This window comes from Elephas maximus, chromosome 3, assembly GCF_024166365.1.
Source record: "Elephas maximus indicus isolate mEleMax1 chromosome 3, mEleMax1 primary haplotype, whole genome shotgun sequence".
Taxonomy (NCBI): domain Eukaryota; kingdom Metazoa; phylum Chordata; class Mammalia; order Proboscidea; family Elephantidae; genus Elephas; species Elephas maximus.
This window is the reverse complement of record NC_064821.1, coordinates 2,802,941-2,825,729: the sequence shown is the minus strand read 5'-3', so window position 1 is coordinate 2,825,729 and position 22,789 is coordinate 2,802,941. Positions and strand designations below refer to the sequence as shown.

Below are 22,789 nucleotides of genomic sequence, written 5' to 3'. Positions count from 1 at the left end.
AGAGTGTCAGAGGCCCAAGGTTCAGACTGTGGCTTTACCTGGGAATCTCTGCTTCTTATTAATCCAGATAGACATATATACTTGATATCAACATAGGTGAATTGAAAGGAACAACATATTTTTCAAGACTGGTTAATAAACCTATTATGAGTCCTTCATTTTTTATCATGTGCTGATTTTTAATTCTCATTTCATTTACATCACTGTAAAATGTCATCGGTATTTTTCCTATCAATTTTGCAATTTACATTTTTTTTTCCTGTTGAGATCCTTTCTTCCCCTCTGCGTAGAGAACTACACAGAATTCTGATTATGTAACCCTTGTTACCAAAAATAAAATATATTGGCTTTCGTTTCACATGGGATTGTTATCATGTATGTGGGCATTACAAAGATTAAATGCCAATCCCAGGCAGTGATAACCTAAAGGAATAAAATCACATTTGAGAAAACGCAGAGAAGAAAAATAGACTCTTCAAATAAATGGATCTGGAGTAAGTGGTTCGTAGCACTGAAAGAAGATAACAAGACTGCTCTCATAACAGCAACTCCTGCAAATCCCAATTCTAAATTTTACAAATACAGATTACGCTAATGACTTTGGAGTTAGCAAAGATTTCTCAAACAGGACAATCAAAACTACACATTTTTATTTTCAAATACCTGCAGCTACTGCTTGATTCTTCATTACCTATATATTCACTCCTATCTTTTCCACTGTATAAAACAGCAGCCTTTTGTTCCTCTTAGCTTCAACAAATTCAATATACATGTGTTATGGTTTTTCTACATTATAACACCCGGTTTAAACTCAAACTTATTCTCTATTTATATTACAAATGCTGTACATGTTACTCATCAATTTAAGTTTCACTTTTTCATATTCAAAGTTGTGTCCTTTCCAATAGCTGCACATTTCATATTTATCCAAATAAGGGCATTTTCTAAAATTAAAAATGAAGAGCTCTCAGCAACACTGCAGCTGACCAGGACGTGCTGAAATATCTGGAACACATCCATAACGCACACCCCCCCAGACTGTCCTCAATTCCAGTATTTGCTGCTCTTAAAATGGAAATGTGCCGCGTTTTTACTGCAAGGAGCCTCCAACCTATTAAGTGCGGCTATTTGGTGGCAGAAATTATGGCTGCCTCATTAGCATTTAATCCAGCACAAATCCTGTCTCTGTCTATGCTCAGGATCCCGGAGCAACACTGGGTCTGTGATCTCTATTACCTGCTCGTCTTCTAGGTCAACCTCGTTCAGCCACATCAGGTGGGCCATATTGTCTCTGGCACAACTGTGGAGGAAATTTCTGCCTTAGAGACAAGTGATTCCTGGAAACGTGCCTCTTAATATTTGCAGCCCGAGGTGGGGATAGCTATCGTTCCAAATGGGCGTACTAGTTCCATCCATGTTTCCTGCTACTTCATCTACGTCAAAGTCCTGTAACAACTAAACTAAAGGCCAAACCCTTGCCATGGAGTCAATCCCGACTCACAGCAAACCCATCTGGTAGGATACAACTGCCCCACACAGTTTCCAAGGGTGTAGTCTTGACAGAGCAGATTACCCCGTCTTTCTCCTGCTCAGAGGATGGCGGTTGAACCACCGACCTTTTGCTTAGCAGACGAGCGCTTAACCACTGCGCCACCAGAGCCCGTTAACAAACCAGGGGAGGGGGAGACGCCTCCCCACAACCTCGCTTCCTTGAGAACCCCCAAGAGCTTCCCAACAGTCCTTGCCGGCGGGGACGCAGGCGGACGACGGAGCCCGGTGCGGGGCGCACTCAGGCGGCGGGAGCGGGGCGCTCACAGGCTAACTCCCCGGGCCTGTCACCCCGCATTCCTCACAGACTCCCGGCGACGCGGACACCCCTGGTCTCCGCCCACGCACGGCCTCACCTATTAACGCCCCGACACACCTAGGCCTCGCCCCCCTACCTGGCCGTCCCGACGCGGCGGGCGCGGGACTCCTCAGCCGGGCTGGGAGAGCACAGCGGCCGCTTCGCTGCGCCGCCGGCCGAGGCCCAGGCCCCGGAGAAGAGGCAGCGCCGGCGGCGGGAGGCTGCAGGCCAAGTCCGGCTACGGAGGCCCCGCGGCACGGCACCATCCGGAACCCCAGCGGGCCCCCCCGGCCGGCTGGCTGGACCTGGTACCGGGCCAGGCCGGACGCCGGCAGCGCCACAGACGTACCTCACGCCCCAGCCGGCCGACCGCGAATCATGGCTGCCGGCCGCGCACGCGCACTTCCGATTCCTGCGCTGAGCTCTCGGCGGGAGGGGCGGGGTGCCGGCGCGGAGGCAGAGGGCTCCGCCCAGTGGTGGGCACGTTCAGGGACTTGGCCTCGGACTTGGGTTCCTCCTCTTGCCTTTATTTCCTCCTTAAATAAAAGCTTTAAATCAGACACCCGTTGACAACTAGTCAGTCCTCACTCATAGCCACTCTATAGGACAGAGAACTGCCCCATAAAGTATCCTAAGGCTGTAATCTTTAACAGGGAAACCCTGGTGGCGTAGTGGTTAAGTGCTAAGGCTCTTAACCAAGAGGTAGGCAGTTCCAATCTGCCAGGTGCTCCCTGGAAACTCTAAAGGGCAGTTTTACTCTGTCCTATAGGGTCGCCATGAATCGGAATCGACTCGACAGCAGTGGGTTTTTTGTTTTTTTTTTAATCTTTAACAGACTCAGACAAAAACTCCACAGAGCTTACATTTTTCAGAGGTCACAGTCAACAACTACTGAACAAATAAAAAAAAATTGATAAGGAAATGAATGAAAAGTAGATTGGATTAGGGAAAATAAGTAATACTCCTAAGAAGAGGCACATTTGTATTCAATATTAAAATATCAGGGGTCCCCCAGATAAGAAGTGGATAGAAAGAAATTGGAAGGAAGCCAGAGATTGGTTTTCCTTATTCCTTTTGCAATTCACTGACTGGGTCTAAAGGTAAAGAGTGTTGAGAACTGCTGCCAGATTTCTGACTTTATGGCATATAACTTCCTTTTGTCTGATCACTTTGTAACTATAAACTGTTGGTGCCATGAATAGAATTTGAAACGAGAAAACTCAGGAAAGAAAATTTTGTTGTGAAAAATTGCTTTCCCCTTAATACAACACTCCCACCTCTCCATCCTCCCTTACACTGGGTAGTTCTTGTTCTAATTTGATTACTCATTTCACGTCTTGCTCTCTTATGATGAAATTGGACAGAATGAAGGGTACTGCATCCCTTTGGACGGGGAAGCTAAGTGTGGGAAACAGCACAGACCATGCCCTAAGTTGTCTATTTGTATCTTTTTTATTAGATTAAAGATGTTATCCTAAGTATAACCTGTTTTGTGAATTCTCTGAGTCGTTCCAGCGAATTAACAAACCTGAGGACAGTTTCCTCTTAAACTTGTACAAATGTCATGAGGGCAGCCTCTGGCCTCCTGTCTCTCATGAGGGGGTGGGGGAAGGGGAATCAAGATCAACAGCCCAAGGCTGATTCCTATCAGTGGAAGTGAGAGCTGCCTCCTCTCCCACCATCTTTACTAGTTCTGACACAAACCCACCCTCTCACAGCACTCTCTGCTTCTCTGCTGGGTTTGATAATTCATTGCAAGGGCCACGTAGACTCACATACCTTACTTACAATTATGGGGTTCATTAGGGAAGTAGGTAATAGGTTACAATTCCCAGCTCAGGAACAGTCAAGGATTCAGTTCGTCCATCAGGAGAGCCTCTTCGCAGTCTGCTCATAGGCATGCCTCTCCCAGGTACTAGGGTTCTGTCCACAGGTACTCAGCTTTCAATCTCCATGAGCTGAGAAGCCCACCATGTCATCTCCTGCTGCAAGGCCTCTGCTGTGGGATATCTGCTGCTGCTTCTCTGCACCACTTCTCACTGTCTTCAGGGTAACAGCTTGCTCTCTGCCTACTGGGTCCAGGAGCTTATCAGCGCAGGGACCCTGGGTCCAAAGGATGTGCTGGCCCTTCTTCCTTGGTGGTGGTAGTATCTTCTCTTCCTTGCCTCTGGGATGGGTCATTTTAAGCCCAGCAGGATGGCAAAATTGACCAACCCCATTTATTGGGACACAATAACCCTATCACACAGTCCTTCCCAGTTGCTTGGGTGAGAGTTACAAGACCATGGCTAGAAAGGCCACACACAAAAGTGATCCATCATACAGCACGTGTAAAGTCTGCCTTAGTTCCTTGTGGGTAGGGTCAGAGACATGCCGTATGGGCAGCAGGTATGAACGACAGTGTCCTAACTTCTGGATGGCTAGGGGCAGAGAAAATCATGTGGGCGGCTGTCAATAAGGACAGAGAAGTGGGACGGCGAGGGTTGGATAAGCCCCCAAATGTATCTTGGGGATTGGCTTCATATGAATCCTTAGCACACAACTGGCAATGAAGGCGCAATTTGCACCGACCTCACACAAACCTCCATCAGTATTAAAGTAGTCCACAGGGACCTGTTGGGTCTGGGTACACACCCCTGCCCAGTATGGAGTCCTAGTATTATTCACCCTTATTAGATGAGTCAACCTGAAGCTCAAGCACCTGTAAAGCCTGATCATCTTTCCAGGCTGACTCCCATTCCTTGCCTTCCTCTTGGAAAAGAGTTCCCTCTAATCTACGGACATAGTTAATAATTCCGTTCCCTCTGAATGGAGGTCCTCATTAAAGTGAATTGCATCTATCCCGTGATGCCTAGACTAGTAGCTGCTCCCCTGTAATGCTTTTGTCTTGTGGGCCAGTGTCGTTCAATCAGCCATGCAGGTTGTTGCCAGTGTACATGAATGTCCTGACAAGAGTAAGGATACGTGTTTTGTACCCAAAAAAGTAGGTTCCCCCATACTACTGTTAGGTGAGTGGTAGTCACTCTAGATGTAATTTAGTCTGAGTAGGCCATAAGGTCTCCCACAGCTTTCCTCATCTCAGGGTGAGGCAGTTTCCTGGGGGAATTTGGATCCACCATGTGATGGCTACTCCTTTAATTATAATAGGAACTCAATATCTTTTTCAATTTTGATTAATAGCCCTGGTGGTGCAGTGATTAAGAGCTCAACTGCTAACCAAAAGGTCAACATTTCAAATCCACCAGCCACTCCTTGGAAACCCTACTGTGCAGTTCTACTCTGTCCTCCAGGGTCTCTCTGAGTCGGAATTGACTTGATGGCAATGGATTTGCTCTGTGTATAACACACTGAGGAATTCTGGGCATGTCACTGTTACATTTCATCTATTATAACCTGAGACCTCTATAAAATTGGGATCATCGATCCACTGTGAATACCTGTATGTTTACTGAGGGACCAGGAAGAACCAAAGATATTCCCATATTCCTTACCATCCTAAGGATGCTTTCCACTTTGAATTGTCTTACATTCAGTGAGGGCTGAGAACTGACAAAGGCTTTCCCAAATTCCTTGCACTCACAGGGCCTCTCTCTACCATGACTCCGTACACGTGTGCTGACGGACGAGGAACTACAGGTGATGCCACATTCCTTACATTTATCAGTTTTCTGTCCAGTGAGAGTTTTCACATGAGTGCTTAGGGAAGGGGAACAACTGCAGGCCACTCCACACTCCTTACACTCACAGGCATGGCTTCCAGCGTGAGATCTGACGTGATGTTAAATGAGGAAGGACTCCTGAAAGCTTTTCCACGTTGATGGCATTTAGAGCATTTTCTCTAGTAGGAGAGCTCTTTTGTGGCTGGTAAGATATGGAATCTTACTGAAAGGTTTCCAATCCTGATTACCTTCTTTTCTTTACTTTCTTTACTTTCGCAGAGGCTATCATCTAAATGCCTTCTGTCAAAAATAGGAAGCATGCTGTTAGAATTCAGTTTATCATTTTGTACATACGGTACACAGTAAATGTGAATGTTTACTACCCTGAGTTATCTCACGTTGAAGAAGCTGAATCATCTCATAGAGATCAAGTCCATTACTGTCACAGTGCTTCTAAATAACGGGGCTTTCTGGTAAATGTGTACAAATCAAACATATTTCCAGTACTCAATATGCCTGTCTTAAACTGGGTTCTCTAGAGAAGCAAAACCCATAAAGCATATAAATACATAGAGAGAGATTTGTATCAAGGAAATAGCTCACGTGGTTGTAGAGGCTGGAAACGTCTCAAGTACACGAGTCAGGATAGAGGCTTCTCATGAGTGCAAGATCAGCAGGTCAGAGAGCAGGGCTCTTGCTCACAGGCTGTGAAGATCAATGAATCCCAACACTGGAAGGCAAGGCCTCAGGTAAGCTGCTAGCTCAAGTCCCAAGAACCAGAGGTCAGACAAACAGGAGCCAGCTGCAGAATCCTGCATGAGCAAACAGCTCCCGAGCCTTGCCAGAATGTCCACTTATATTCAAATACAGGCCACACCCCCAAGGAAATTCCCCTTCAACTGATTGGCTACTCACAGCAGATCCCATCCTGGGGAGTGATCACATACAAACACTGAGAATCATGGCCCAGCCAAGCTGACACACAATCATAACCATCACAATCTCATTCACATTTATGAAACTAAGTGAACACACAATTTGAGAGCTAGTTTTATACACACACACACATACACATGTACCCATTGCCGTAGAGTTGATTCTGACTCATAGTGACTGTATCTATGTCCTGATACCTTAAGACTCTCTCCTGAGGTACTGTTCACACTTATGTGAATGATACTCCCTAGCAAAACTCGCCAGGTCATTATGCTGCTCCTCTATGCTATGGAAATCACAGGCTTCTCCTAACATGGTTAACAACCAGGGGTTATTTTTCATGAATTGCATTATTAAATGTTCATGGGACAATGTTTATCCTTTATCAACCTGTTGAGAAACTGACCCAATAATTTTAAGTGAAGTTTCACAATATCAAACACAATGGTAAGGAACTTTTATGAGGACAAAGGCACATGTGAGCACAGAAAGACTTTGAGGCATTTGGATGTTCCAGGACTTTGACAATGGTCAGAAGGTGTCATGGATTGAATTGTGCCCCCTAAAATATCTATCAACTTAGCTGGGCCATGATTCTCAGTATTGTGTGATTGTCCACCATTTTATGTGATTTTGTTACATGTTGTAAATGCTGTCACTATGATTAATAAGATGGATTAGCAGCAATTATACTGATGAGGTCTACAAGATTAGGCAGTGTCTTCAGCCAAACTTGAAATATAAAAGACGTGAGCAGAGAAACACGGAGACCTCATACCACCAAGAAAGAAGTGCTGGGAGGGGAGCAGAGTGCATCATTTGGACCTGACGTTCCTGCACTGAGATGCTCCTAGACCAAGGGAAGACTGATGACAAGGACCTTCCTCCAGAGCCAACACAGTAAGAAAGCATTCCCTTGGAGCCAGTACCCTGAATTTGGACTTCTAGTCTAATGGACTGTGAAAGAATAAACTTCTCTTTGTTAAAGCCATCCACTTGTGATACTTCTGTTACAGCAACACTAGATGACTAAGACAGAATTTGGTACCAGGAACGGGGTGCTGCTCTAACAGATACTAAAATTTGGAAGCAGTTTTGAAATTGTGAATGGGAGTAACAAAGGACTGCCAGCAGCAGAGAATTGGCCACAGCAGAGAGTCAGCCGCTGCAGAACCAGGAGACAAGCACCACTCGACCCATGAAGCAAGACAGCTGAGTGCCTGTGCTTGTGTGAAGGAGGCCTCCTGGCAGAGTGGGGTGATTTCGAGCACTTATGGGTGCAGCTAGGTTTGTCAACCCATGGGGCAAGACAGTTGAGTACCTCCAAGCCGAAGTTTACTGGCAGAGTGGGGTGCCTTCAGGCACTTATCAGTTGAGCTACAGAGCTTTGGAACACTAGCCCAGCAGGGCAGATGAGAGCCTGAGGCTCGAGGAGCCAGAGGCCAAGAAACCAAGCAAAAGCTGAAGAGAAAAGAAACACAAGAAGCCGAGTTGCCTCAGTCTCAAAAGGTACAGCCTCGACCTCTGGGGCTTCAAAAGGTGGAGCCATGGCCTCTGGTGTTTCTAAGGGTGGAGTCACAACTCAGATGGACTAGGAGAATGGTGCACCTAAAGCCAAGGGAGAAGAGTTGCTGTCCCAGTGGACCTGGAAGGCAGAGGTGGAGCCCAGGGCCAAGGAGCCTCCACTCAGAATCCGGAGAGTGTGGCCAACACCTTGAGTTTGGAGGGCAGGGCTATTGCGTGAATGGTATCAGAGAACAGAAGATTATTCTTAAAGCCTAGGGCTAATGTGATGTGTTCTGCTGACTTGTTTGGTGCCTGTTATGCCTTCTTTCCCACCAGTTTCTCCCATTTGTAATGGAAATGTCTAGCTTGTGCCCGTTCTGCCATTGTACTTTTGCAAGCAGATAACTTGTATTCTAGATTTCACAGATGAGGAAGAATTTTTGGATTTTGGACTTGGAGTTGATTTAAGACATTTGCTATGATGTTTTACATGTGGCAAGAACATGAACTTCTGGGGGCCAAAGGATGGAATGTCATGGATTGAATTGTGTTCCCCCAAAATATCTGTCAATTTAGCTGGGCCATGATTCTCACTATTGTGTGACCATCCACCATTTTATGTGATTGTCCACCATTTTATGTGATTTTCCTGTATGTTGTAAATCACAAGACTGGATAGTGTTTTAAGCAAATCTCTTTTGCGATACAAAAAACAGAAGCTAGCAGAGAGACATGGGGACCTCATAACACCAAGAAAGGAGAGCCAGGTGCAGGGCATGTCCTTCGGACCTGAGGTTCCTGCACTGAGATGCTCCCAGACCAAGGGAAGACTGATGACAAGGACCTTCCTCCAGAGCCGACAGAGAGAGAAAGCCTCTCCCTGGAGCCGGCGCCCTGAATTCGGACTTCTAGCCTAGTGGACTGTGAAAGAATAAACTTCTCTTTGTTAAAGCCATCCACTTGTGGTATTTCTGTTATAGCAGCACTAGATGACTAAGACAGAAGGGTAAGCAATGTGCTAAAAAATAATTGAGGATTGAAAGTAACAGTGTCATAAACAGGGTGCCATTAGGAAAGCAAAGTAGAAAGGTATTGCAGACAATGCAAGTGCACAAAGGTAATGCTGAGAAGAAATGGGGAACATCGGCTCCATAAACAAAGAAGGTGTGAGTAGACTGACAGAAACTAAAAGAAAAAAAAAAAAAGTATATTGGTAGTTTAGCCTCTTCAAAACAAAAGACTCTTTCAAAATGATTTATTCAAATGTAATTCCCTTCATACAGGGTGTGTCCTTCAAAGGATTCCTGCCTTCCTAGTGCCTCCTGACACCAAGGCTCTGGATAAGTCTTAACTCTCCTTAGATCTTCCCCTTGGAGAACAAATGGATATGACTATAATGGTGTTCATGCGGAAAGGCAGATCACGAGGGAAGACAGTGGATGGCAACATTTCCCTGATGCTGGGTCAATACTTTGGTCTCCAGAGTCTCTATAGATGGACTGGTACGAGTTTATCTGTAACAAAATCATTGCATCAAATTTGTAATAAATACAGTAAAACTCTAATGAGGTATCAATCCACAAATCTCTCTGTGTCCAAAGTGACCCCTGAAGCTAATGCACACTCTTACAATACTTAAAGACCCTCAAGGCTTTTAAACAGAAGAGAAATACAAACTAAGTTTAATACACAGATTTTTACTTTCTTGGGGAAGACTCTAGAAACCAAGCTCCGTTAGGGCACTGAACATTTTGCATACGTTCCAGTGTATTCCCATTCCTCAACTCAAACCTTGAAACAAGCTCTATGAGTGTAATATATTCATTCACAAATGAAAACAAAAATTAAGAATACTGAAATCCCCCTTACCAACTGAGGACAGGTTCCTGAAGGTTTCCATCATATCTCTGTGGAGATTCTTCCGAGCAAAATCGAGCAAAGTCCACTCTTCTGGCTAACTCCACCGCCACATCCACAAACACAACGAAGTCCTAAAACATCCCACATATTCTGGATTAGCAAGATATCACCTTTCCCAATGTGAGTGAAAGCTTCAGTGAGGCTACCAGTATAAAAATTCACAAAAAGTTAACAGAAGTTCTGTGATCACTTATGTACCCAATGGCAGGGCTGCAAGATACATAAAACAAACTCAATCAGCATTGAAAAGTGAGATACACAGCTCCACAATAATAGTAGGAGACTTAAACACACCACTTTCCGTGAAGGACAGGACATCCAGAAAGAAGCTCAATAAAGACACAGAAGATCTAAATGCCACAATCAACCAACTTGACCTCATAAACATATACAGAACACTCCACCCAACAGCAACCAAGTATACTTTCTTTTCTAGTGCACATGGAACATTCTCTAGAATAGACCACATATTAGGTCATAAAGCAAGCCATAGCTGAATCCAAAACATCGAAATATTACAAAGCATCTTCTCTGACCATAAGGCCATAAAAGTGGAAATCAATCACAGAAAAAGCAGGGAAAAGAAATCAAACACTTGGGAACTGAACAACACCCTGCTCAAAAAAGACTGGATTATAGAAGACATTAAGGATGGAATAAAGAAATTCATAGAATCCAATGAGAATGAAAACACTTCCTATCAGAACCTTTGGGACACAGCAAAAGCACTGCTCAGAGGTCAATTTATATTAATAAATGCACACAGGCAAAAAAAAGAAACGGCCAAAATCAAAGAATTATCCCTACAACTTGAACAAATAGAGAGCAACAAAAGAAACCCTCAGGCACCAGAAGAAACCAGTAATAAAAATTAGAGAAGAACTAAATGAAATACAAAACAGAAAAACAATTGAAAGAATTAACAAGATCGAAAGCTGCTGCTTTGAAACAATCAACAAAATTCATAAACCATTGGCCAAATTGACAAAAGAAACACAGGAGAGGAAGCAAATAACCAGAATAAGAAATGAGATGGGCTATAATACAACAGACTCAACTGAAATTAAAAGAATCATATCAGATTACTATTAACTACTCTAATAAATTTCAAAACCTAGAAGAAATGGATGATTTCCTAGAAACACACTACTTACCTAAACTAACACAAACAGAGATAGAACAACTAAAAAGACCCATAACAAAAGAAGAGATTGAAAAGGTCATTAAAAAAACTCCCAACAAAAAAAAGCCCTGGCCTAACGGCTTCACTGCAGGGTTCTAGCAAACTTTCAGAGAAGAGTTAACACCACTACTACTAAAGGTATTTCAGAGAATAGAAAAGGATGGAATACTCCCAAACTCATCTATGAAGCCAGCATATCTCTGATACCAAAACTAGGTAAAGACATCACAAAAAAAGAAAATTACAAACCTATATCCCTCATGAACTTAGATGCAAAAATCCTCCACAAAATTCTAGCCAACAGAATTCAACAACATATCACAAAAAATGATTCACCATGACCAAGTGGGATTCATACCAGATATGCAGGGATGTTTCAACATTAGAAAAACAGTAATGTAATCCATCACATAAACTAAAGACAAGAATCAGATGATTTTATCAATTGATGCAGAAAAGATATTTGACAAAGTTCAACACCCATTCATGATAAAAACTCTCAGCAAAATAGTAATAGAAGGAAAATTTCTTAACATAAGAAAGGGCATTTATACAAAGCCAACAGCCAACATCATCCTAAATGGAGAGAGCTTGAAAGCATTTCCCCTGAGAACGGGAACCAGACAAGGATGCCCTTTATCACCGCTTTTATTCAAAATTGTGCTGGAGGTCCTAGCCAGAGCAATTAGTCTAGACAAAGAAATTAAAGGGCATCCAGATTGGCAACGAAGAAGTAAAATTATCTCCATTTGTAGATGACATGATCTTAGACACAGAAAACCCTAAGGAATCCTCCAGAAAACTACTGAAACTAATAGAAGAGTTCAGCAGAGTATCGGGATACAAGATAAACACACAAAAATCAGTTGGATTCCTCTACGCCAACAAAAAGAACATCAAAAAGGAAATCACCAAATCAATACCATTTACAGTAGCCCCCAAGAAGATAAAATACTTAGGAATAAATCTTACCAGAGATATAAAAGACTTATACAAAGAAAACTACAATACACTTCCGCAAGAAACCAAAAGAGACCTACCTAAGTGGAAAAACATACCTTGTTCGTGGATAGGAAGACTTAACATTATAAAACTGTCTATTCTACCAAAAATGAAATATACATTTAATGCAATTCCGATCCAAATTCCAAGCACATTCTTCAATAAGAGGGAGAAACAAATCACCAACTTCATAAAAAAGGGAAAGAGGCCACGGATAAGTAAAGCATTACTGAAAAAGAAGAACAAAGTGGGAGGCCTTACTCTACCTGATTTTAGAACCTATTATACCACCACAGTAGTCAAAACAGCCTGGAACTGGTACAACAACAGATACATAGACCAATGGAACAGAATTGAGAATCCAGGCACAAATCCATCCACATATGAGCAGTTGGTATTTGACAGAGGACCCAAAACAGTTAAATGGGGAAAAGACAGTCTTTTTAACAAATGGTGCTGGCATAACTGGATATCCACCTGCAAAAAAATGAAACAAGACCCATACCTAACTCCATGCACAAAAATGAGCTCAAAATGGATCAAAGGCATAAATATACAATCTAAAACGATAAAAATCATGGAAGAAAAAATAGGGACGAAGTTAGGAGCCCTAATACATGGCATAAACAGTATACAAAACATTATTAAGAATGCAGAAGAAAAACTAGATAACTGGGAGCTCCTAAAAATCAAACACCTATGCTCATCCAAAGACTTCACCAAAAGAGTAAAAAGATTACCTACAGACTGGGAAAAAGTTTTTAGCTATGACATTTCCTATCAGCACCTGATCTCTAAAATCTACATGATACTGTAAAAATTCAACTAAAAAAAGACAAATAACCCAATTAAAAAATGGGCAAAAGATATGAACAAACATTTCACTGAAGAGGACATTCAGGTAGCTAACAGATACATGAGGAAATGCTCACAATCATTAGCCATTACAGAAATGCAAATCAAAACTACAAAGAGATTTCATCTCACTCCAACAAGGCTGGCTTTAATCCAAAAAACACAAAATAATAAATGTTGGAGAGGTTGTGGAGAGACTGGAATACTTTTACACTGCTGGTGGGAATGTAAAACGGTACAACCACTTTGGAAATCGATTTGGCGCTTCCTTAAAAAGCTAGAAATAGAACTACCATAGGATCCAGCAATCCTACTCCTTGGAATATATCTTAAAGAAATAAGAACCTTTACACGAACAGATATATGCACACCCATGTTTATTGCAGCACTGTTTACAATAGCAAAAAGTTGGAAGCAACCAAGGTGCCCATCAATGGATAAATGGATAAATAAATTATGACATATCCACACACTGGAACACTACGCATCGATAAAGAACAGTGAGGAATCTGTGAAACATGTCATAACATGGAGGAACCTGGGAGGCATTATGCTGAGTGAAATTAGTCAGTTGCAAAAGGACAAATATTGTATAAGACCACTATTATAAGAACTTCACAAATAGTTTAAACTGAGAAGAAAACATTCTTTTGTGGTTACAAGAGGGGGGAGGGTGGGAGACTAATTACATGGTAGATAAGAACTACCTTAGGTGAAGGGAAGGACAGCACACAATACAGGGGAGGTCAGCACAACTGGACTAAACCAAAAGCAGCTTCCTGAATAAACTGAATGCTTCAAAGGCCAGCATAGCAGGGGCAGGGGTTTGGGGCCCATGGTTTCAGGGTACATCTAAGTCAACTGGCGTAATAAAACCTATTAAGAAAACATTCTGCATCCCAATTTGAAGAGTGGCGTTTGGCATCTTAAACGCTAGTAAGTGGCCATCTAAGATGCATCAATGAGTCTCAACCCACCTGGATCAAAGGAGAATGAAGAACACCAAGGACACAAGGCAATTACGAGCCCAAGAGACAGAAAGGGCCACATGAACCAGTGACTACATCATCCTGAGACCAGAAGAGCTAGAAGGTGCCCAGCTACAACAGATGATGCCCTGACAGGAAACACAACAGAGAACCCCTGAGGGAGCAGGAGAGCAGGGATGCAGACCCCAAATTCTCATAAAAAGACCAGACTTAATGGTCTGACTGAGACTAGAAGGACCCCGGTAGTCGTGGCCCCAAGACCTAATGTTGGCCCAGGATAGGAACCATTCCCGAAGCCAACTCTTCAGACAGGGATTGGACTGGACAATGGGTTGGAGAGGGATGCTGGTGAGGAGTGAGCTTCTTGGATCAGGTGGACACTTGAGACAATGTTGGCATCTGCTGCCTGGAGGGGAAATGAGAAGGTAGTGGGGGTTAGAAGCTGGTAAAATGGCCATGAAAAGAGAGTGGAGGGAGGGAGCAGGCTGTCTCATTAGGGGGAGTGCAATTGGGAGTATGTAGCAAGGTGTATATAAGTTTTTGTGTGAGAGACTGACTTGATTTGTAATCTTTCACTTAAAGCTCAATAAAAATTATTAAAAAAAAAAAGTTCTGTGATGTACTCTAGAGTCTTGCCATCACCCTCTTCCTTTTGCTGTCTACATTTATATCCTGACTCTTGGCTTCCTATCTCATAGATTTAACAGTATTTCTAAACTGAACTTATCTGTCCACAGTTTGACACCGCCTAGTTTCCATCTCAGTACTCTGTATATTTATGCTCCAGAAGAGCCAGAACACTAAGCAGAAAGGAGAGAAATTCTCTACAAGTGAAAGCCCTATTTCCACATTCAGATTATCATTTCTGTGTGGGAAAAAGCAATTTCATCTCCATCCATAAGACTCACCAGAACACTCAACAAAACATGAAGCAGGATAAGATATTAACTAGGAAACATTGATGGACCAGTGGTTTTTCCTTGTTTCCCTCACTGGCCATGAGAGGTCTAGAGGCCCTCACTAACGAACTGGCAACCCAGGTCAACAGGAGGTAACAAGACCACCTGCCAAATAGTGGATATTAGTCTCAGATTTACAAATTTTTACAGGTCTATTACGGCACTGGGTTTGGTTTTTTTGTTTTTTATTACCTATTTTTATATAACTCAATAGATGCACTGTCATCCTTTCAGACTCTTTCATGGAAATAGACAAAGGGATTGAAAAGTTAGCAGAGTTCAGGTGAGAGACAGAGAACATGAGAATCTAGACGACCACGCAATTCTCAAACTTTCGAGCCAATTATTAGTAACTGTATTTTAAAATGAGAAAACCACCTATTTCTGCAAATGGCGTAATAGCATGTGTTTGTGTTTGCTGACCATGAAGTAGAGGTTAAGATTCCCATTTTGTAAGGTAGGTAATTGAAGTGCAGAGGGTTTAACAATCAATTTGCCCATGAATCCTAAGAAACTTACACTCCTGCCCTGTGGAGGTTCTACTTCAAAATTTGTTCATGGTGATAGTCCATAAAAGGCGTACGAGCATATGACTACTTCAACGCTGATGTCTGGAACCACCTGGGCTGTGGGGCTCCCTAAGGATTAGAGTGTGAGAAACAGATTGCTTTCAGCATCAGTAAGGAGACAACAGGCTGCTGTATCACACTTCTCCCGCTGAAATGGGACTGAACAGCAAAGCAGCAGGAGAACAGGAAGGCTCCTCTTGTCAGAGCAGTGGGTGAAGTGAGCTGCCTAGGTCATCTCAAGTCATTCCTGGAACGATGGTGTCAAAAGAAGCGTCCATCCTCAGGCAAAATCCAAAAGTCTCCTCCATTGCAGGGAAATAGATTATGTAGTTCAAAGTCATCAAAACTTCTAACACACGTTACCACACTATGTATTAATGAAAGAATGTTCCACTTATTGAGCAACTACAATTAAGGGAAAGGTTTTGGAAAAACCATTAAACACCAGTTATAATGACTCAAACACACATTATTTTAAATAGGCTTATAGTTATTTTAGGAAGCTCAAGAGATAATCAACTAATCGTATGCTCAATGTTTCCCAATTAGAATGAGGATGAGCTAGGGTAAGAATGCTGGTCCGTTTGTGTTTGAAGCCTAAATTCCTTACAAATCCATTTCTGTTCATGTGCACACACTTTTGCTGTCATTCTGGCTGTTACTCTACAATAACAACATAAATGACCTAGAGCCTGACTGGGCACTATGGCAAGGGGACAGAGGAAACATCCAACTCAATTCAGACAACATTGAGATCTTCCTCCCAGCAAAGTCCTCTGTGACAGGTATACTGCTTGCCTTAAGGTTCATACCTCTGGTTCTTTCATTTAATAACACTGATTTAGGTAAAATTTACACACAGCCTGTATCATGGGGACACAGGGGGTAGAGATGTGAAGAAATCAGAAATATTCAAATCCTCATAGGTCATAAATACTATGGGTATGGACAGTAAATAAAAAGTATAGATTTCAGATGTTCATCAACTTCAACAAGTCCCAGTGTACAGGGCCAGGATCCAAAAGGCTCCAATGACCTTCATGCTCAGCAGAAGGCAGAAACATCGCTCACTCCAAGAAAAGAAGAAAAGCTTATTTGCAATAGGCTAAACATAAATTGGGACCCTTGAAAATTCAAAGTAGCATAAATGAAGAGCATAAAGGAAGAAACATGAAAATAAAGACATAATGATACAGAACATAAAGATTTTACATTTAAGTCTGACATGGCGCTTGGAAGTCATCACTCCTGTTCTCACTAGAAGAAAAAACTAAACAAGCTGAAAATTAACAACTCTTCTCAGATCCATCAGAACTGAAGTCATAGGGAAAAATGTTTCCACCAAAACTGGAGACACAGGCAGGCAAATACAGAGAATGACATTTTACACAAGTGTGCAGAAGCCGCTGTGGAAGCCGATACCAGGGTAGGAAAACCTGAACTGACTGATAGCACAAGACTCACTCTAGGTCTGCCTGACAGCCAATGTCAGAACACACACTCATAGGGCATCTGCCCTCCTTCCCCCTCACTTCCCTGAGTTAGCTGCAGGACCCCTACCAGGTTCTGATTCTGATGATGGGAGAAAATTCCCCTCCTTTTGCCAGCAGTGAGAGGGAAACGTAACCATTTTAAAATACACAAAGCTTTCTGTTCTTCTTAAAAAGGCTTGCCCTCTAAGGAAATGTTTTAGAAGCTCTTTAATTAACTAGGGTTTTAACAAGAGTCTAGAGGATTTGGGGGAAGGGAAAGACCCAATTGCAATTCCATCTAGGATTTCTGTCTCATCTAAGGGTAGAGAAGGGGAGCTGTGAAGTGCTTGTGAAGGTCCCATTGGAAGAGATGAGGCTCACTAAAAGACTGAAATCCAGTCCTAGGACTACAGACTGCTTTCTTTCCAAGTATACCACCACATCAACGGGGACCACGTGCAATAAAAGGGATTAGGCTTCAGATCTTATTTAAGAAGAAGTCTCCAAGGAAACCCAAAGACAAGAAGGGAGAGGGGGGAAAAAAAAAAAACAGGAAATTTTAGCCTGTCACACCTGCAGATACAAGAAACTCAGCCTAACTCTAGCCACATAAACATAAAATACCACACCAAAGGCCTATTAACCAGTTCCTTTTACGCAATATATCATACCCATTTTTCTGTCAATCTCTCAGGAGAAAATTCAAACACAAAAAGGACAGCCTGAAGAGACAAAGCAAGCATCAGAGCCAGACTCAGATATGAGGGAGAATTTGGAATTATCAGGCTGGGCACTGAAAACAACTGTGACTCATACGATGAGGCCTTGTGCAAGAAGAGATGGCGATGCGACTGCAGAGAGTTTAACAAAAATCAAAAGGAAATGTTAGAAATCAAAAATAAAGTCACGGGAACGAAGAATGTATTTACTGAACTCAGAAAAAGATTGGGCACAATGGAGGAATGAATCAGTGAGCTCAAGGTACATCAACAGAAACATCCAAAACTGAACCACAAAGAGAATAATGAATGAAAAAGGCGGCGGGGGGGGGGGGGCCAGAATATCCAAGAACTCTAAAACTCTTCCTCCAGGAGAAGAGAGAGAAAATGGAAAGAAATATGAATATTTAAGTTCATAATGGCTGAGAATTTTACAAAATTAACAAGAGTAAACAAACCACAGATTCAGAAGCTTGAATAACACTGATCAGGATAAATAAAAAATATCTCCGCCTAGATATATTACATTTAAAGCATAGACTAGGAAAGAAAGAAAATCATGAAAGAAACTCAGAGAGAAAATACAATTGTCCTCCCGTTCCCCGTCTGCTGCTTCCCTTTCTGTGGTTTCTGCTACCTGAGGTCCCGGGTTTCAGTTACCCCTGCCGTGTGCACCTATCCTCTGGGCGGAATGTCATGACAGCTCCTCACAGCTCTCATCTTTACTTTCTAGTTTTCCTATTTCAGGGGCACATTGGCTAGGCCTCTGTCTGTGTACCTGGTGAAGCACACCTACTGGGCCAGGGCCTTGGCCCTGAAATAGGCACAGTGTACGAGGCCTGGGTCTCAGGGAGCAGCTGTGGGAGGTGACGGCGGGGAAACAGGCACAGTGTACGAGGCCTGGGTCCCAGGGAGCAGCTGTGGGAGGTGAAGGTGGGGAAACAGGCACAGGGTACAAGGCCTGGGTCTCAGGGAGCAGCTGTGGGAGGTGACGGCGGGGAAACAGGCACAGGGTACGAGGCCTGGGTCTCAGGGAGCAGCTGTGGGAGGTGACGGCGGGGAAACAGGCACAGGGTACGAGGCCTGGGTCCCAGGGAGCAGCTGTGGGAGGTGAAGGCGGGGAAACAGGCACAGTGTACGAGGCCTGGGTCTCAGGGAGCAGCTGTGGGAGGTGAAGGCGGGGAAACAGGCACAGTGTACGAGGCCTGGGTCTCAGGGAGCAGCTGTGGGAGGTGAAGGCGGGGAAACAGGCACAGTGTACGAGGCCTGGGTCTCAGGGAGAAGCTGTGGGAGGTGACGGCGGGGAAACAGGCACAGGGTACGAGGCCTGGGTCTCAGGGAGCAGCTGTGGGAGGTGAAGGCGGGGAAACAGGCACAGGGTACGAGGCCTGGGTCTCAGGGAGCAGCTGTGGGAGGTGACGGCGGGGAAACAGGCACAGGGTACGAGGCCTGGGTCTCAGGGAGCAGCTGTGGGAGGTGAAGGCGGGGAAACAGGCACAGTGTACGAGGCCTGGGTCTCAGGGAGCAGCTGCGGGAGGTGAAGGCGGGGAAACAGGCACAGGGTACAAGGCCTGGGTCTCAGGGAGCAGCTGTGGGAGGTGACGGCGGGGAAACAGGCACAGTGTACGAGGCCTGGGTCCCAGGGAGCAGCTGTGGGAGGTGAAGGCGGGGAAACAGGCACAGGGTACAAGGCCTGGGTCTCAGGGAGCAGCTGTGGGAGGTGAAGGCGGGGAAACAGGCACAGGGTACGAGGCCTGGGTCTCAGGGAGCAGCTGCGGGAGGTGAAGGCGGGGAAACAGGCACAGTGTACGAGGCCTGGGTCCCAGGGAGCAGCTGTGGGAGGTGAAGGCGGGGAAACAGGCACAGGGTACGAGGCCTGGGTCTCAGGGAGCAGCTGTGGGAGGTGAAGGCGGGGAAACAGGCACAGGGTACGAGGCCTGGGTCTCAGGGAGCAGCTGTGGGAGGTGAAGGCGGGGAAACAGGCACAGGGTACGAGGCCTGGGTCTCAGGGAGCAGCTGTGGGAGGTGAAGGCGGGGAAACAGGCACAGGGTACGAGGCCTGGGTCTCAGGGAGCAGCTGTGGGAGGTGAAGGCGGGGAAACAGGCACAGGGTACAAGGCCTGGGTCCGAGGGAGCAGCTGTGGGAGGTGAAGGCGGGGAAACAGGCACAGGGTACGAGGCCTGGGTCTCAGGGAGCAGCTGTGGGAGGTGACGGAGGGGAAACAGGCACAGGGTACGAGGCCTGGGTCCCAGGGAGCAGCTGTGGGAGGTGACGGCGGGGAAACAGGCACAGGGTACGAGGCCTGGGTCCCAGGGAGCAGCTGTGGGAGGTGACGGCGGGGAAACAGGCACAGGGTACGAGGCCTGGGTCCCAGGGAGCAGCTGTGGGAGGTGAAGGCGGGGAAACAGGCACAGTGTACAAGGCCTGGGTCCGAGGGAGCAGCTGTGGGAGGTGAAGGTGGGGAAACAGGCACAGGGTACGAGGCCTGGGTCCGAGGGAGCAGCTGTGGGAGGTGAAGGCGGGGAAACAGGCACAGGGTACGAGGCCTGGGTCCGAGGGAGCAGCTGTGGGAGGTGACGGCGGGGAAACAGGCACAGGGTACGAGGCCTGGGTCCGAGGGAGCAGCTGTGGGAGGTGAAGGTGGGGAAACAGGCACAGGGTACAAGGCCTGGGTCTCAGGGAGCAGCTGTGGGAGGTGACGGCGGGGAAACAGGCACAGGGTACGAGGCCTGGGTCTCAGGGAGCAGCTGTGGGAGGTGACGGCGGGGAAACAGGCACAGTGTACCAGGCCTGGGTCTCAGGGAGCAGCTGTGGGAGGTGAAGGTGGGGAAACAGGCACAGGGTACGAGGCCTGGGTCTCAGGGAGCAGCTGTGGGAGGTGAAGGCGGGGAAACAGGCACAGGGTACGAGGCCTGGGTCTCAGGGAGCAGCTGTGGGAGGTGAAGGCGGGGAAACAGGCACAGGGTACGAGGCCTGGGTCTCAGGGAGCAGCTGTGGGAGGTGAAGGCGGGGAAACAGGCACAGGGTACAAGGCCTGGGTCCGAGGGAGCAGCTGTGGGAGGTGAAGGCGGGGAAACAGGCACAGGGTACGAGGCCTGGGTCTCAGGGAGCAGCTGTGGGAGGTGAAGGCGGGGAAACAGGCACAGGGTACAAGGCCTGGGTCCGAGGGAGCAGCTGTGGGAGGTGAAGGCGGGGAAACAGGCACAGGGTACGAGGCCTGGGTCTCAGGGAGCAGCTGTGGGAGGTGAAGGCAGGGAAACAGGCACAGGGTACAAGGCCTGGTCTCAGGGAGCAGCTGTGGGAGGTGAAGGCGGGGAAACAGGCACAGAGTACGAGGCCTGGGTCTCAGGGAGCAGCTGCGGGAGGTGACGGCGGGGAAACAGGCACAGGGCACGAGGCCTGGGTCCCAGGGAGCAGCTGTGGGAGGTGAAGGCGGGGAAACAGGCACAGGGTACGAGGCCTGGGTCCCAGGGAGCAGCTGTGGGAGGTGACGGCGGGGAAACAGGCACAGGGTACGAGGCCTGGGTCTCAGGGAGCAGCTGTGGGAGGTGAAGGCGGGGAAACAGGCACAGGGTACGAGGCCTGGGTCTCAGGGAGCAGCTGTGGGAGGTGACGGCGGGGAAACAGGCACAGGGTACGAGGCCTGGGTCTCAGGGAGCAGCTGTGGGAGGTGAAGGCGGGGAAACAGGCAGAGGGTACAAGGCCTGGGTCTCAGGGAGCAGCTGTGGGAGGTGACGGCGGGGAAACAGGCGCAGGGTACGAAGCCTGGGTCCGAGGGAGCAGCTGTGGGAGGTGAAGGCGGGGAAACAGGCACAGGGTACGAGGCCTGGGTCCGAGGGAGCAGCTGTGGGAGGTGACGGCGGGGAAACAGGCACAGGGTACGAGGCCTGGGTCCGAGGGAGCAGCTGTGGGAGGTGAAGGCGGGGAAACAGGCACAGGGTACGAGGCCTGGGTCTCAGGGAGCAGCTGTGGGAGGTGACGGCGGGGAAACAGGCACAGGGTACGAGGCCTGGGTCTCAGGGAGCAGCTGTGGGAGGTGACGGCGGGGAAACAGGCACAGGGTACGAGGCCTGGGTCTCAGGGAGCAGCTGTGGGAGGTGACGGCGGGGAAACAGGCATAGGGTACGAGGCCTGGGTCCCAGGGAGCAGCTGTGGGAGGTGACGGCGGGGAAACAGGCACAGGGTACGAGGCCTGGGTCCCAGGGAGCAGCTGTGGGAGGTGAAGGCGGGGAAACAGGCACAGTGTACAAGGCCTGGGTCCGAGGGAGTAGCTGTGGGAGGTGAAGGTGGGGAAACAGGCACAGGGTACAAGGCCTGGGTCCGAGGGAGCAGCTGTGGGAGGTGACGGCGGGGAAACAGGCACAGTGTACCAGGCCTGGGTCTCAGGGAGCAGCTGTGGGAGGTGACGGCGGGGAAACAGGCACAGTGTACCAGGCCTGGGTCTCAGGGAGCAGCTGTGGGAGGTGAAGGCGGGGAAACAGGCACAGGGTACGAGGCCTGGGTCTCAGGGAGCAGCTGTGGGAGGTGAAGGCGGGGAAACAGGCACAGGGTACGAGGCCTGGGTCTCAGGGAGCAGCTGTGGGAGGTGAAGGCGGGGAAACAGGCACAGGGTACGAGGCCTGGGTCTCAGGGAGCAGCTGTGGGAGGTGAAGGCGGGGAAACAGGCACAGTGTACGAGGCCTGGGTCCGAGGGAGCAGCTGTGGGAGGTGACGGCGGGGAAACAGGCACAGGGTACGAGGCCTGGGTCTCAGGGAGCAGCTGTGGGAGGTGACGGCGGGGAAACAGGCACAGGGTACGAGGCCTGGGTCCGAGGGAGCAGCTGTGCGAGGTGAAGGCGGGGAAACAGGCACAGGGTACGAGGCCTGGGTCCGAGGGAGCAGCTGTGGGAGGTGACGGCGGGGAAACAGGCACAGGGTACGAGGCCTGGGTCCGAGGGAGCAGCTGTGGGAGGTGAAGGTGGGGAAACAGGCACAGGGTACAAGGCCTGGGTCTCAGGGAGCAGCTGTGGGAGGTGACGGCGGGGAAACAGGCACAGGGTACGAGGCCTGGGTCTCAGGGAGCAGCTGTGGGAGGTGACGGCGGGGAAACAGGCACAGTGTACCAGGCCTGGGTCTCAGGGAGCAGCTGTGGGAGGTGAAGGTGGGGAAACAGGCACAGGGTACGAGGCCTGGG

General features: G+C 47.1%; 2 protein-coding genes across 3 annotated transcripts in view; both read right to left on the bottom strand.

Annotated features, from left to right (window-relative positions):
• LOC126071869 (zinc finger protein 883-like) overlaps nucleotides 1–2,254 on the bottom strand; it is a 79,382-nt gene extending 77,128 nt beyond the window's left edge. The window contains exon 1 of one of the 2 annotated variants that reach the window (XM_049876264.1): nucleotides 2,196–2,254. The gene's annotated coding sequence lies outside the window, so the exon portion shown is untranslated. Of the gene's footprint in view, nucleotides 1–1,943; nucleotides 2,032–2,195 lie in introns of those variants that run through there. The other variant, XM_049876263.1, reaches the window with a different exon arrangement.
• LOC126071871 (zinc finger protein 883-like) overlaps nucleotides 1–22,789 on the bottom strand; it is a 231,011-nt gene that overhangs the window by 25,062 nt on the left and 183,160 nt on the right. The gene's annotated exons all lie outside the window — the stretch shown is intronic.